This window comes from Pinus tabuliformis, chromosome X (genome assembly GCF_031772625.1).
Source record: "Pinus tabuliformis cultivar Carrire ecotype Pingquan chromosome X, CPIR1, whole genome shotgun sequence".
Classification (NCBI taxonomy): domain Eukaryota; kingdom Viridiplantae; phylum Streptophyta; class Pinopsida; order Pinales; family Pinaceae; genus Pinus; species Pinus tabuliformis.
The window spans coordinates 774,135,138-774,152,554 of record NC_142308.1 but is presented as its reverse complement, the minus strand read 5'-3'; the positions used below and the strand labels follow the sequence as shown (position 1 = coordinate 774,152,554).

General features: G+C 40.7%; 1 pseudogene; it reads right to left on the bottom strand.

Moving 5' to 3' along the window:
• Positions 1 to 222: 222 nt before the first annotated feature.
• LOC149142170 (uncharacterized) lies at positions 223 to 1,032 on the bottom strand (annotated as a pseudogene).
• Positions 1,033 to 17,417: the final 16,385 nt, after the last annotated feature.

Sequence of the window (17,417 nt, the reverse complement as noted above, 5' to 3'; positions counted from 1 at the left end):
TCGCAACAGCAGTGCCTTCTGTCCCTCGGACACACATGATGAAGGGGGCATGAGCTTTCTCAGGGAGGGCCTATAGAAAACCATCTAAGCTAAAGATTTGACATCGACACATTTACAGTTTTTTTTAAATTTATCTGACTCAGTTCCCTGCAATCTTCCATGATCTTCTTAAGCCCGGACTCTGCTATCTCCTTGATTTCGTGGGTTTACTTGCCCCAGAATTTACGATTGTGCCAAAATGTTCATAAGCTCTTCCTGGCACCAAACAATCTCCGCATTTGGATATCGCTTCGACTCCCGTTGGACCAGATCATATGGGAATGGGCATAGTTGCTCAACCCGAAAAATAGCGACATCTTTCCTTTGAAGTCTCTGTCTTTCCTCATCCAGCTCATAATAGATCTTTAAAGAACAAAGTATCAGATGCTTGATGCCCTCCTCTAGGTCAGAGTGATCATTCTGATCCTTAATGAGACGTTTAAATCGAGTTCCCTGCTTGTCAAATCCGGGATGACCTTGCATGTCATCAAATTCAGACAGATTTGATTTGCAGTCCTTGTGCCGAAGAAGATTCTTTGGAGACATGACAATCAAAGGTTTACGGAAATCCCAATTTATCTGGCGATGAAGAACATGAAAATAGTTGGCAGGAGTTGTCACATTTACAATTTGCCAGTTACACTGCTGAATTTGGGTGCGTAATGTAGGATCCATCTCAGGAATCACAAAAGGATTGTCATCACTCATCTGGAGAAGCCGCTCTAATCTTGCACTAGAATGCTCTGAACCCTGGCCATCATATCCATGAGGAAGAAAAACAACAATTCCAGATTGGCGAAGCCATTTTGATTCCCCACTGCTTATGAAATGATCAAAAATGACTTGGGCGCCATTTGCAAAATCACCAAACTGAACTTCCCACAGGACCAATGAATCGGGATTTTCCATTGAATAACCCAATTCAAAACCCAGAACACCAAATTCTGACAAAGAAGTGTTGCTCACAGTAAACATCTCCTCAGGTTGATTCATGATAACATGGTAAGGAACTTGAGGTATTACATTAAAATAATACCGTGAACCAAAAAACTTGTAAAATAATTTGATGCTTAATGCATGCACTACGAACCATCTGAAGGATTTGCCACACCATGATTTCTGTAAATCTCAAACTCATCAGGACTCCACCGGCATACAAGGTTGAGGTGGAATGTAGCCATTTGAACACACATTAAATGTAGTATGCGAGATGCTTCGGGTGATATCGGTTAATTTGGTGGATTGGACACTGAAAGAGATGGAGGCATCATAGGTGTCGAGGCACAGAGGATGAGGGGAGAATTTAGATGGATTCCTGGGCTTTGTTTCTTTTCTGTGTTCACCCGTGGCATCTCCTCTGTGGTGTCTTTATACATACCTACATGCTGTACAGCTAAGGGCAGAGAGAATAGTTGTATAAGTTCTGATGATACACTTGCCCATCCTGATGTCAAAATATAGGTGACGAAGAAAGCTGCCTGTCTAGGAACTGCTTTTGCAAACTGCCTGGGTAAGTCTTTTGGGCTCGAAATGATGTTATTGAGTTGGTTGATGACCGTTCCAGATAAAACATTCACAAAAAACCCGTTCCAAACTGTGAAGTAGAGCATTCTGGCACATGCACTCTTTTCCTTTCCACCATATGACACTGAACCTTGGATGGCTGAAAACAGCATCATTATGGGTGGAATAACATAAAGAAATATCTGGAGAATAACCCTAGGAAAGTAGTCAGTGATGATTTGACTTGCAAATGTCGTTCTCAGCACTTTTCTTAGGAATGAAAAATATCGCTGTAACTTGTCAAGGTGTGAAAGAATGGCTATGGATTCGAACAAATCCCCAATTTCGTAGCGCAGCCAGTGCAAAATATGAATTATGCACTACGAAATCACCTAGATAATTTCAGCTTTGAAAATGTTTTCTTGAGTGATAACAGGAGGCATGCACCTAGTGGTAAATTTAAGTTTCCCTGTAGGTTATGTCAAGGGAATCACCCCATTCACCTTTGTCCCTATCTGGACGAAGCCAAAAAGGTGTTGGATAACCGTCCTGCTTCACCGCAGCGACTTACATCTGGTTACAAGAGACTCTCCCTTTCATCATGCTAGGGGCATGTAAACTAAATCCAAGCATAGTTTTTCATTTCAAGCTTGTGTAAACATGAAACTGAATCTAAGAATAGTTCCCTATGGTTCAAGCTTGTGTAAAAATGAACCCATCTCCATTTTAAACCCTCGTGTTTTCCATTCTATCAGCCTCTTTCAGATGAGCCTTGGCTATTTTCATCCCATCGCCACCATCCTTTTGGCCGATCATACGCTTTCACTTGGTTGTTTTACCTTTTTAATGGAACAGTTGCAATGAGTGGTCTTATTGGCCAACCTCTTCACATAAATCAACATGTTTTGAGAAGTTCCAACATCACCGGAACTAGTTGCTACCCTAGACACCACTCGTTCCTTAAAATGGAGTCCTCTTTAAGCTCTTTTCAGACTCTTTAAACATGAAAAGATTGTCGAGCGCTTGTCATTTCCAGCTCGTTAATGGATTGGAATTGATATCTACTCAGTATAAGTTTAACCCTTTTCCGGACTAAGATATATTAACTACAAAAAAGGAATACGTTGATTGAACATGGTCAATAGGTTCTCTCTCATATTGTTTTATGCATTTTCAGACTTGAGAGACAAATATACGAAAAAGAACTTTTGGATTTCCCTTTTAGTCCCTTTTCAGACTCTCTAAATGTGAAAAGGACCGAGTTATCTTTGTCGTTAAACTCGTTAAAAACATTAAATAGCAACAAAATTGTCCATCTAAACAAGACCAAGTTTCACCTTCGCTAGACTTGTTAAAACATCAAATAGTGATGGAATCACGCGAAGGGTGAAATTATACAACAAGCATATGTTATCCTCCTCAAGCTTGATAAAAAATAAAGAGGTACTGGTCAGAAATGACTGGGGAAAATGGGAAAAAGCCAAGAAAACTTTATGGTAGCAGGTCGCTCTTAAACATGACACTTTGACTTCATCACCGTGACTAGGTGGGTTGGGTCATTCAGCTTGATGGTTATCACACCATTGGTCTACCATACGATCCATCACTTTTTTTTGGGTCAATGCTACCAATTCACCTCAGTGTCGCCAATATGTTCAAGAGAAGTCATTCAGTTGAAAACTTCATCCTTTAAAATACAGTAAACCTTCCTTTTCATGTCCACCATTCCTGAACCTTGTGTCATCAGTGGATGTTTCATCTCCAAAATCATTTACCTCATTTCATGTCCTTGATGTGGGATACATCAAGGCCCTCCTGTGACGAGTCACTTCTTGTCGACATCAGCACATGATCCAAGAAGTTAACTTAGAAACACCCCTTCGATACCTTGAGGCTTGCATACATCAATGGCAAGTTTCTCGCTTGCAGTGATAAGTTGACATCAATGGCCTTCGACCGAAAGACTTTGTATGGTGTTCGACTTCAAAAAATTTATTCACACTATGCCAAATGTACTGCAGTACCCTGAGGGTCATTATCATTATTAGTGATTCCTCCCGTGTTTGTTAACGACTTACATCATTGGATCGTAATCAGATGATGTCTCTCCATGTTCGACTTTAGATCATCTATTCACATGGTTAGGCTTGTACTTGAGTGAAAGATTGGATGAGATTTAAGACCCCGGATCTAGTTTCATCCATCCAGGTGGCGATATATTTTTTAGGAGTACTATATCAAATGTATAATGGCCTTACAGTCATGGTCATCCATTCATGGATATACCTCTGTAGATGACTATATTTGTACATGTAATGAAATTTTATAAAGCTGAGCATGGGTATGTCTTCCCTCAGCTAAAAATTGTGAGAAAAAATCAAAGTATCATGATATTTGTATTGTAATTGATGCAGGTCACCTTCCACTTTGAAACCTTCCCTCCAAGTGGTAAAGCATCTCACTCGACATGTTTATTTTCGACTTCATGCTTTAGGGGGCAACTGTTATAGGTCAATTTGGGCATATAAACCCTAGCTTCTAGATCCATATTATTAGGGTCCATCAATCCCTAATTTAGTTGTTTTCATTCCCTAATGAAGTCAACCTACATCATGCTTTCCTCCCAAGAGTTTCCATGACTCCATTCATCCAAAAAGTGCCCCTAAGGAGATCAACGTAGGAAGCCTTCTATCAGGTTGCAATGCGATGTAGGAGCTACACTGACTAGGTGCTATGCATCACACCTAACCTTTGTTTCACCTGCGATGAGCGAGATTCATTGATTTTTTTGAAATGAATCCATTGGATTCCTCATCCAATGGATGCTTCTGGAAGTTTCCAGATGGATTGAGCTCGCTTTTGGATGAGGAGGAGGATGAATGAACCTTAATCCATTATTCCTTCCTCCATAGAACCACTTCCCAATTTTGGCAAAGCATTCATGAGGGCCATTAATGTCCTAACCTCCTCCATTCAGCTATAAATTGACCATGCATTCAAAGGCTGGTAGAGGTTGGAATTTCTTGAGCTAAGGAAATGTTGTTGGAATGAGATTTGTAAGAGTATTGTTATCATGTCGAATTGTTGCTTCATGAGGAGAGAAGGGTTTGAAGCTGGAAGGATGACACTGAATCGAGCATGCATCTACATGGGTTGTAATCTTTCCTTCTATCAATAAAGAATTCTAAGCTTTTTCCATTCATGTGTTTATATGATGTATATCGTATTCTTGATTCAATGATATGTTTAGTTAACAAATCGTCATTATTGTATGCTTTGATGGGTTTCTGTCTCGGCTTGTGTGCAGGTACTTTCCAAGCGAGTTAAGTACGGAAAGGAGTGGTGAAATTAGTCAAAGGAGAGAGGGATCGAGAAAATGTTATAGGTTGGTACCTTTTTTCTTCTCTCTCTTATCTGTTAACTATAGTAAAAGTGACGAATTACTTTGTCTGTTGTTTCTAGACTAGCCACTAGGTCTAGAGGGTTAGGCGTTTTAAGAAACACTAAATTTGCCCAAAACACTATGGTAGAGGAGTATGACTCTATCATTCAAAACAGTGTGTGTGATGTTGTCCCAAGACCTCAGGACAAGTCAGTGGTTAGTTCCAAATGGCTTTACAAGGTAAAGCAAGCATCTGATGGCAGTGTTTAGAAACATAAGGCAAGGTTTGTTGCCTGTGGTTTCTCACAGGTTGAGGGGATCGACTACGATGAGACCTTTGCTCCTGTAGCAAGGTACTCATCTATCAGATAAATGTTGGAACTATTAGCTCAGATGGGTTGGAAGATCCATTGGATGGATGTGAAGACAACATTCCTCAATGGGAAGATTGAGGAGGATTTGTACATTGAGCAGCTAGAAGGTTTCGAGACCTTCGATCGTGATTCGCATGTGTGCCGACTCAAGAGGGATTTGTATGGGATGAAGCAAGCACCCTCTACTTGGTACACTAGGATCGATAGCTATTTCACTGGGTTGGGCTTCACCAAGAGTGAAACAAATGAAAACCTTTACCACATCATGGTAGAAGGTAAGCCATTGATCATTGTTCTTTATGTCGATGATCTGATTTTGACAAGTGATGATCAGCTGATCAAGTCTTGAAAGGAGGACCTTGCAAGGGAGTTTGAAATGAAAGACATGGGTCTTATGCACTACTTTCTAGGCATGGAAGTGTGGCAGAACGATGGAGAATTTTTTGTGTCTCAAGGCAAGTATGCCAATGAGATACTTAGGCGGTTCCACATGGAGAAGTGCAAGCCCATGCAGACTCCTCTAGCTAGGAACTGGAGGAAGGAGGATGCTACTTTAGGTGAGGTAGTAGCTGCTACTATTTATCGGCAGCTTGTGGGTTTACTTATGTATATGGTGAACACATGACCAGACTTATGCTTTGTAGTGAACCAGCTGAGTCAAGCTATGGTTCAGCCTACCAAGCTATTTTGGAAGGCAGTGAAGCATGTGCTGAGATACCTCAGAGGAACATCTAAGTTTGGATTATGATACATATGGATAGAGGGAGTGATCCTTCAGGGCTTCATAGATGCGGATTGGGCAGGGAGTCCATCAGATCAGAAGAGCACTTCTGGGAGAATCTTCAACCTTGGTTCAACTGCAGTTTCTTGGTACAGCAGGAAACAGAGGTTAGTCACACTTAGCTCAGCAAAGGCTAAATACATGGTTGCTAGTTAGGCTACATGTGAGGCCATTTGGATGTAGAAGATTCTAGTGGGATTGTTTGGTCAGAGGATGGATCCAACTATGATCTACTGCGATAACCAGATTTGTATCAAACTCTCTGAGAATCCAGTTTTTCATTACAGGTCCAAGCACATTGATATCTAGTATCACCGTCTTTGAGACTGTGTGGTCAAGAGGATTATGTTGTTGTTGTATGTTTCGACTGAGGAACAGGATGCAAATATTTTGACTAAGGCATTGTCAAAATACAAGTTCGAGTTCCACAAAGACAGGATTGGGGTTACTGATAATAACTTTCTTGTTGAAAGGGAGTGTTGAAAATAGCAACAAGAAATGCTAAATATAGAAGTGCTAAAAATAGCACTGCCATAAATAGCATTTCAGGATACCTTCTTATTTTTAGTTAGTCCCTGAACTAAAATAGAGAAGTAAAATTCGAATTTGATCTTAGCAGCTATTTGTAAAATAATTAATTAATTCATCTTGAGTTAATTAGTTGTAGAAAATCAAACATGAAGTCTATGTGAGGACATACAATAGTTATCCCATTGATTGAGGAATTTATCCCTTAGTTAAAGAGATAAGGATGAGTTGTAATTTGAGTTGTAATTAATTAGCTCAGTTAACTGAGTTAAGTCCAGTTAGATTAGTTCAAATAGTTTGTTGAACAAATTGTGAGTTCAGTTAGTTAATGCATGCATGCATGTAACTGTTGCACTTCAAATAATTGAATATTCTCTCATAAATAACTCATGCATGTCAGTTCAGACAAAGACCCAATTGAGATCAGATGATGGGACAGTGTACTATCAGTTGCAAGAATATTCCATGGTGGATATCTCTTGCATGCAGAAGGAATTCATTCCTTGGAGATTGTGCAATTACTTTTAGGTTTGGTGAGTGTGTGATGAGGCCAATTCACACAAGTGGCAGCATTGGACCCCAATAAAAACTGTACAAGGAAATAGGAGGCTTGGAGGGCTAAGGAAAGGCATGTCTTGTGTCTATTCAGTCTGTGAGTTGTACTGTTCGATTGCAGAGAGAGCAGGATAGCTTGTGAGCTAATTATTTGTGTGATTTGAACATATTTCCACTTGTATGATAATATAGAGATTAGGGTTTTTAGCTGAGGCTTTCCCCAGAGTACTCTTTTGTGTTCATGTTTGATTGCTATCTCATTCTCAGTTATATGTGTTCTATTTGACCTTGCGCAAATTTGATTAAGCTTCCGCAAGTTTGTTGTAGAACTAGATCTTGTATTTTGCTTTAGTATATTGCATAATTTGTTGATCTACAGTGGGAATTTCTACACATCCATCACTTGTCGCTACGCAAAAGGTAAAATGCATTATCCAATTCTTGAGGAAAAATAGGTCAAAAATACTTAAAATCCCTAATGTTTCTTGAAAAACTGAATAAAAGGAGGGAAAAGTAATTATTTTTTACCATTTACCATTTACCATTTTACCTTTGTGTGAAAAACGTTTTACCCACTTGTGCCCTAATTTTTCCAGAGCAGTTCATGGGAGATATGGGAGGTCATTCTTCGAGCCGTCATCCTTCCTTCGGGTCAATCCTTCGACAATTATATATGTAATTATGCCTTTCTTCCCCTCAAAGTAAGGTCAGGTTATAAACACTACGCCTTGGGTTCCTACTGACACTCTTATACCTCTGACCTTTGAACTATTAACGCCAGCCCCAACAGCCTATATCAGTGGTAACCTCTTACTCTTACCTCCTTGCGTGGGAATAGCCTTGATCCTATGCAGAACACCTATGACCTATGACCTATGATACCTATGATCAAACCTTAGGACCCTTACCTTAGGACTCTTGACTTCTGACCTTGAATCTTTAGACCCTTGACTTATATGTTAGCCATGAAGAGCGTTACCGATTCAATGGGGACAGCTCTAGAGAGAGGTTTGACCCATAGATCTTTTCACCTAGAAGAAGAAGTGGGAAGGTTTCTACTTTCTATCGGTTATACCACCATCTTTCTCATTAGGCCGTGGGAACAAGGAGGAAGGGGATCATGGTGTTTCAGCGCTGTTGAATGGGAACCTTTTTCTCTCATTGGGCCTTGTGGCTACCTTGTTCTAGTTGTGCTTGTTAGGCCGAGAATACAACCTTCTTTTTGGTTCAATTTCCTCACCATATGACCTATACCACTTTATGAATGAATCTTAGTTGATACTACAATATACCTTATCAGGACGGCATGAAACAACCTTACCCTTACCTTGATTAGAACCTATTGCTTCAGGCAGGAAGACGAGGGAGGGGGGAGGCAGATATTCACCTTTTACTTACGTGCATGCTCTATTAACCTTTTTTGTTTACCAGACACACTTATGATCCACGCCAACGTTAATGAATGGAGGGCTACCTGCGCTTTGAAGGTCCCGGAGGGGCTTGCGCTTCTGAGGGCAAGGAAGTTTCACCGTTCCCAGGATAAGACAGACACATTGAAGGTCCCGGAGGGGCTTGCGCTTCTGAGGGCAAGGAAGTTTCACCGCTCCCAGGATAACACTTTGAAGGGAATGGGAACACGCGAAGGGGAATGTGATACCGCTTTGGAGGATTGTCCACCGCTCGAAGACCAATACTGACCTTTTAAGGGAAAGGAGAGGAAGCGAAAGCTGGCTCGACCACCGGGAGAGGTCCACGCATTCAAATAATGAATTTGAAGGGATCTTCAAACGCTCCCAGGATAAGACTTAGAAGGAGATGTTGAGGTGCACGCATTAACATTACTTACTTTATTATAACACAGAGATAGAACCACCCGCCGAAGAACCCAACACTAAGTGCCCGAAGCCGAACTACCGAGGAGCTACCTAAACCGCCTAAACTTCTCCATCGTAGCTAGAGTTTGTTTCTTCCCTCCATACAGACAGAAAGACCTCAATGGCTTGCTCAATCCATTTTTTGGATTTCTGAGGGAGGGTTTGGCAAAAAAAAATTCGCCCTCGGTCAGCGCAATTTCTGGGCATGGAATCACATCATCCGGGGGTTGCTAAAACTACCAACTGCACGTCAGCGCAAATATTTTTAAACTTGGCACGTCGACACCATGGACCAAGAAAAAAATAAATTGTCTTAAATCCATCATTTGAATCCAAATTTCAGTTGCCAAAAATGATTATTGACTTGAATACATGTTTTTTGCAGGAAAGAATCGTCGAATATGGTGGACTGGAAAGAACGTGAGCACAAAGATGTGGACACCCAAGCAATGGTTGATCAAAACTGCTTGAATTCCTTGAGGAACTATGGGCTCCTCAAGTTCTTTCTCACACCAAGGATGCGGGCTCAACCTAAGCTGCTTCGATACCTAATTAGTCTCTGGGACATAAATCAAGAAATTTTTATCATTGGTGACCAGGAGTTGGAGTTGGAGACTTCAGATATTTATTTCATCATAGGACTATCCTGAAGAGGGGAACCAGTCAACCTATATGGGTCAAGGAGGATTGGGGAAAGCATATCCATGTTACTTTTTTAGCATTTCCCAGAAGCTCCTAAATCAAAAAGTGGTAAGATTGAGATTGCGACTATGCAATATCTTACACTGAGAGTGCTACTGTTAACCATCAACAGAGTGGTTGGGCCCCAAGCAGACCATGAAACCAACAAGTCGAAGTTTTTGTATGTTATCAACTATACAACACCAACAATATTCAATTGGGTGCAAGCCATGAAGATCAAGATGAAATGCTAACTGTCAAAATCTAAGGCAGGGAATCTGGAGCAATTTTTCTTCGGATCTATGCTAGTGACCTTCTTCCTCGAGCGAGTTTCGCTATTCCAATACTAGCTCATTAAGGTGGATCCATCGATGCCACGAGACCCATGAATGGTCCGTTGGAGTAGGTTGATTCCTAGAATCATCAGGGGCCAACATATATCTTACAAGCCCGCCTTTTTCTCATGGCTACAATGATAGATGATCGTAGTCGATAATTGGGCTTACATCAGTACTGACTTTCGTGGAGATCCATATATGCCGCTTCTAGATGGGGAGGATTTTGACGACGAAGGTAAAAAATCAATTTTTTATTTTTTATTTTTAATTGTTTTTTATATATATATGTTAATAACATTTTGTTTTATCAATGCAGATGTTGGACTAGAGCATCCTATCGAGATGTCCTAAATAGCCAAGCGCAGCTCACTAGTTTGATGTTGCTCCTTATTAGGAAGGAGCTGACAACAAGGAGGAGATCGCGACAAACCTCAAGGGGTTGACTCATGGGATTACAGAGTATGCCCGGGTGGGAAACATCCCACGCCAGTACCAGAGGCATATGGTGGGGGTATCTAATCGGATCCATCGATTTCTGACTCATGTCACATGAGAAGTTACATGTTACCACGATCACCATGCTGATTAGTTCCTAGGTCTAGCATTTACATTTTTGAGGCTTGTGTGCCACAGATATATGAGTCTTGCGAGCTGCGGATGTTATTTGAACATACATATTATTTTTTTGGGTTTTGATGTATCAAACATTATTGCCATATAACTATATATATATATATATATATATATATATATATGTTGTATTTTCTTACTTATTATGGTAGAAATGATTTGTTTTAGTTTTTCACATGTTTCGTAAATGTTTATCCAACACATAATTAGCTAATGCATATGTCAATGTATTCATGTGTTTGGGAATATGATTATATGTAATGTAAACAAAATTTCTCTCCAGTAGACGAATATGTAGATACATTATCAATATCTGAGGATTTCTGACGGAATATTGCCCGTTGAGTTGAAGGACGACACGCTGTGAATATAGGTTGACAACCAATTCCCGAATGTCAAGAGCGATGGCTTTGGACAACAATTAGATAATTGCGTTGTATCCAGCTATGTCATTAGTTGTATGACCTAAACAAATACCTTGAAGATCAGTGAACTCACCATGAGGGTCATCAATGGCCCATGCTACAAAGGATAGGTTCTGGGTACTACGACAAGCACCATCAGTGAAATCGATGTGAGGAATCACAAACATTTGCAAAGTAGGGAAAAACATAGTAAATAGGAAATATGTTTGAAAACTAACACACCAAACCACACTGCAAAAAAATGAATGACACACTAATGTGCACAAGCAACCATGCAAGATGACCTAAGCATAGTACTTTTCAGATAAAGCCCATTTTAGGGCTTGTCTAAAGGATTACCTTCATATTCAATTAGCTCATAAGCCCATTTTTACAACACACATTTAACAATGTAGGGCCCATGCCACATGGGTTCGAACTTTCCTGCCCCCAACTTATCATTAGCTTGATCATATAGTAAAACCAAGTCACCCTCAGAAAACATGCAAGGGGAAATAGACTAATCAAAATGGGACTTGACTCGCTTCTTTTGTGCTTCTATGACCAAAGCAGCAAGATGAAGAATCTCATCCAGCCGTTCTAAATACAAGAGGCGTTCTTCTTGAGGTGAGGTTTCAGGGAGAAGTTCAACAGCTAGCTTGAGTGAAGGAATTTCACACTGAATTAGTAACGTTGCTTCCAAACTATAGACTATCCGGAATGGTGTGAAACCAGTTGCATCCTTGGTTGAGGTTCGGTAAGCCCACAAAGCTGAAAAGAGCATGAAATGCCAATTTGACTTATGCATCCCGATGGTACGTTGAAGAATTGTGACCAGAACCTTGTTCACAACTTCAAATTGGCCATTGGCCTAAGGGTAATACTGGGTTGAGCCATTGTGGTGTAAACCCACACAGAGGTCAACTCAGCCATCATGTAATCTTGGAAATGGGAGCCATGGTAGGTGAAAATGGCTTGAGGTACGCCGAACCTAGAAATAACATGATTGAATAGAAATTCAGCAGTCGTTTTACCGTCTGCAGAGTATGTAGGCATCACTTCGGCCCATTTGGTGAAATAATCCACAACAATGCTAATATAACCATGCCCCTCAGATGAATGAGGGTTACATGTCATATATTCAATGCCCCATTTGGAAAAAGGACCAACGGGAATGATGGGGTGTAAGTGAGCAGGCAGTATCACATCTTGTGCTGGTAAATTTGGCATTCATGACACTCTCGAATGGCAAGGATGCAATCCTTAAAGATGGATGGCGAAAAATAAATAGCACAAAGGATTTTTTGAGCAGTAGCATATCCAAACATATGACCACCACATGCCCCAGAATGGAATTCATTGAGAACTTTCTCAGCCTCCTCTAGAGAAAGACATCATCAAAGAACTGAATTGATACCAACACGGCATAAAGTATCTCCAATAATATGGTAGGATTGGGAGTGATGCCAAATGCGTCGGAGATCATCCTTAGTCAATGTGGACCAGAATGTGGATGTCTAGAGATACATGATGATCTCACCGTACCATGGGTCGAGGGTGCTAATCAGGAAAATAGTGTCTTCTGGGAGCTTCTCATCTGCACTAGCAGGGAGAGATGTAGAAGGAAGGGAGAAAATCAACTCGTAAAAAAATAGTGATTTCTTAGATTTGGCAGTAGTAAACACCAAATCGAATTCTTGAAGGAAGACAATCCATTTAGAATACTTGCCTCGCTGCAACTGACGAGTCAGGATGTAGGTCATGGGGTTGCATTCAGAAATCAGAGTGGTAGTGCGTAAGAGAATGTAGTGTTGAAAGTGCTGAACAACCTGTACGGCAGCCAAATCCAACTTCTCAACATGACAATAACACATTTCGGTGTCAAGGAGATTATGACTGAGGTAGTAAATAACATGTTCAATGCCTTCGTCATCTTCTTGTACCAACACCATAGCAATGGTTTTTGAAATTGGAAACGAGGGCCAAACTCCATGAGGATCAACTTATTCATGGATAATAATATTTTATCTATATTCCTCTCATCGAGAGGTGTAGGAATGATCTAAATATCATCTAATTTCGATAAGTATTTATGGAGATATGAATTTATTTTGATTATGGACAAATTGTCAAAGTTGGCCAGCAACTTATGTAGGCTCAAAAGCCCAACAGACACATTTATTCATCATCAATGTTTGCATATAAATACATGATGTCTCCTCCTCATTTGGAAACACACTTCTCATCCATCTCTCTTTCTCTCCTATACAAATAGGTCTCTCTCTCACACATGGGAAGGAAGGACACAGTTTTCTAAGGGTTTACAAACTGCAGATTGGAACTTTGACCAGCATTCTCCCTGTCTTGACTGCATAGTAGGTGAAGCTGACTCTCCTTGAAAATCCACAATTTTTGGCATAGGAATCGAGGTGATCTGACCTCTGGTTTGGAAGATATTGACTGCGCTAGTTTACGGCTGATGTTGTTGATGCTGCTAGTGCCGATGATGTTGATGCTGCTAATGCCGATGATATTGATGCCACGATGTCGATGATGCTGATGCTTCTGATGTTGATGATGTTGATGCCACTGATGCCGATGATGCTAATGCCACTGATGCTAATGATGCTAATGTCGTTGATGCCGATGATGCTGATGCCGCTAATGCTGATGATACTGATGTCGCTGATGACGATGATGTTGATGCCGCTGATGCCAATGATGTTGATGTCGTTGATACTGATGATACTGATGCCACTGATGCTGATGCCACTGATATAGGGTTTGCTGCTACTGATATAAATCAAATTTTTGTATTATTTCTCTCTGCTAAATTATTGAAGATAAAAGAAGATTTGATCAAAGGGTTTCCCCATATTGGGGTTTGTCCCTGGCTAGCCGCCACATCTTGTGTCTCTTGTATTGGCTTGTTTTCTGTTGATCGTTTAATGTTCTATCTACACTTTACTTATGTACATGTGATTGCTAATCTGTGGATAATAATAAGAAAGATAAGTAAACTGCTCTAAGCATAGAACATACAATAATTTAACATGGTATCTGAGCTAAGATGAAGATAAAGACCAAGCAATATCAAGAGCAATCACCAAAGAGAAGGTTGGAAAGGCTATCTAAAAATAACTATGGGGTCCTCAACACTCTTCCCCGTTGAAGACAAGCTCCGTGAAAAGTATAACTATCACAGATGGAAGATGTCTCTCGATATGACTTTAGAAAATCAATAAATGTTGGACCATGTGAGAGGCAAATATTGTTGAGCATCCATCAAATGCATCCGCTGCTGCCAGGAACAAATGGAAATTTGGAGAAGTCAAAGAAAAGAAGATCATTCGAGACTCTATCGACAAGCACTTGGCTAAACTTAACACCTCCAAGGAAATTTACGATAGATTGGATGTATTATATGTACCTGATTTCAAAAAGAACCTGGTGTCCATTTCGGAAATGGAAGACAAAGGCTACAAGATGGCCTTCAACGATGGCAAGGTATGTGTATGGAAAAAACAATATTAAATATGCCTTCACTCTTGGGTTTCAAGTTGATTCATTATATCAGGTCGAAGGAAGTCTGCTAGGTGTCATGTCTTGTGACACATCTCTTCAGTCTGAACTATGGCATCGGAGGTTTGCTCACCTTCATTATAAAGCTCTACCTTATGTAAGAAAAATGATGACTAGGATGCCCAAGTTCATAATAGAGCAAGAAGGTGTATGTCCTAGATGTACTGAAGGAAAGCTAAGTAGGGGACCATTCCCCTCAAGCTAAAGCAAGACCTCCGATATGTTGCAGTTTGTTCACTCAGACATATCTGGTATGATGCCTGTGAACTCCTTGGGAGGATATTCATATTACCTCACTCTTACAAATGACTAATATCGCAAGACTTGGATATACTTCTTGAAAAAGAAGGATGAAGTGTTCTCTTGGTTTCGACACTTCAAAGCCTTGATCGAGAATCAAACCGAAAAGAAGATCAAGATCTTAACGACTGATAATGGGACTGAATATGAATCTAATGAGTTTCATGACTTTTGTAAAGAGGCTGGAATTAAGAGGGATACTACTACACCTACACTCCTGAACAAAATGGTGTGGCGGAAAGGAAGAACAGTATGATTATGGAAGCTCTCCGTGCTATGTTTCATGATCAGAGACTTCTGAAGTTTCCATGGGCTGAAGCTGCAAACACCACCGTATATATACAAAACCAATGCCCCCATCAAGCATTGGGTTCCAAAACTCCTGAAGAAATTTTCACCGATAAGAAACCTGATGTATCTCATTTTAGAATTTTTGGAAGCCCTGTATATTTTCATGTGCCGAAAGAGAAAAGTAATAAATTGGGTGCATCTAGAAAGAAAGGAATCTGCGTGGGCTATAATGAAAATACTAAGGGCTATAGAATCTATGTAGCCAGTCAAAGGGAATTCATGTAGTCATGATGTCATCTTTGATGAAAATATGGCTCTCAGCAAGGTGAACAATCTTCCTACTATGAGGATCTCTCAAGAAGCTGACACCAGGGAACCGAAAGAAAAATATGATGAAACAATGCCCGATGTGGAAGAACCCATGGATCCTATTGATCCTCCTCCACTGAGCCTTCCTCCTCTAGGAAGAGGCCTTCATGGCTTAGGGGGGCACATAATGATGGAAGTATGCAAAAGTATAAGGCTCGTCTTATCGCTAATAGATTCTCCCAAAAGGAAGGTATAGACTATGACGAGATATTTGCACCTGTTGCCAGATATACCACCATCTGCACGATCATAGCCCTTGCGGCTTCACAAGGATGGAAACTACATCAGATGGATGTCAAGACCACATTCTTGCATGGTTCAATCAAAGAAGAGGTCTACATGGAGCAATATGAAGAATTTGAGATTTATGATAGAAAATCTCATGTGTGTAGGTTGAAGAAGGCCCCCTATGGGCTGTAGCAAGCACCCCAAGCATGGTATGAGAGGATTGTTAGCTACTTGATGAAGCTGGGATTCACTAAGAGTGAAACCGATCCCAACCTTTACCTTAAGGTTGAAGATGACAAACCTCTCATACTGGTGCTGTATGTTGACGACCACTTTCTAATAGGTGCAGACCCTCTCATTCACAAATGTAAGAGGGAGTTGACTTCTAAATTTGAAATGAAGAACCTAGGACCGACGCACTATTCCTAGGACTTGAATTTTGGAAAAATCTAGGGGAAATTTTCCTATCTCAAGGAAAATATGTGGTGAAGATATTGGAAAGATTTGGTATGGTGAACTGCAAGTCTGTAACTACCCCGATGGAGCTTGACTTCAAAAAGTTAAGTAGTAGTGCTACTGGACCTGTTTTACGAAATGTCGTTGAGTATCGTCAACTCATCGGAGAATTAATGTTCTTAGTGAACTCCTGCCCAGATATATGCTTTGCAGTCAACAAATTGAGTCAACATATGGTTGAACCTCACCACATACATTGGATTGGTGCCAAGAATCTATTGAGATATCTTCGTGGCACAATTACTTATGGGTTAAGATACACTGCTGGAGATGTGAGACTAATTGGGTATACTGATGCTAATTGGGCAGGCAGTGTGGTGGACTGAAAGAGAACTTTCGAGTGTTGTTTCTCTTTGGGATGTGCTTCAATATCCTGGATGAGCATGACGCAGAAGTCGGTGGCTTTGAGCACTGCCAAGGTAGAGTATATTGCTACTAGAATGGCCTCCTGTGAGGTAGTCTGGTTGTGAAAGCTCTTCAGTGAGCTATTTGGATTTACATTGGATACCATCGTGATTCTATGTGACAACCAGAGTAGGATCCGCTTATCAAAAAATCACGTCTTTCATGATCGCTCCAAGCATATCGATATCAGGTACCACTATATTCGAGATATGGTGTAGTGAGGAGAAATAAGGCTCCAACACATCGATACAGATGAATAGTTCGCCGACTATCTGACAAAGCCCCTAGGAAAGGTCAAATTCCTAACTTTCTGAGAATGACTTGGTGTCGTTCAGAGACCCTCTGATGAGGGTCAAGTATGATGTACTGAGCTCTGGGAGCTCCAAGGGGTGCAGGGTACTTCTTGGAGTGACATATGACCACAGGGTGACTCACCATCCCCTGTCAGTGCACTTTGTACAGGGTAAAAGGTTCAACCTTCCCCTGTGACACCCTATGGCGACTATGGAGCAAGATGATTAGTTCTCCTATGGGCCCAGATGGTTCATTCTCCGTGGCGACTATGGAATAGGATGATTAGTTCTCTTGTGGGCCAGGATGATTCGTTATCCGTGGCGACTATGGAACAGGATGATTA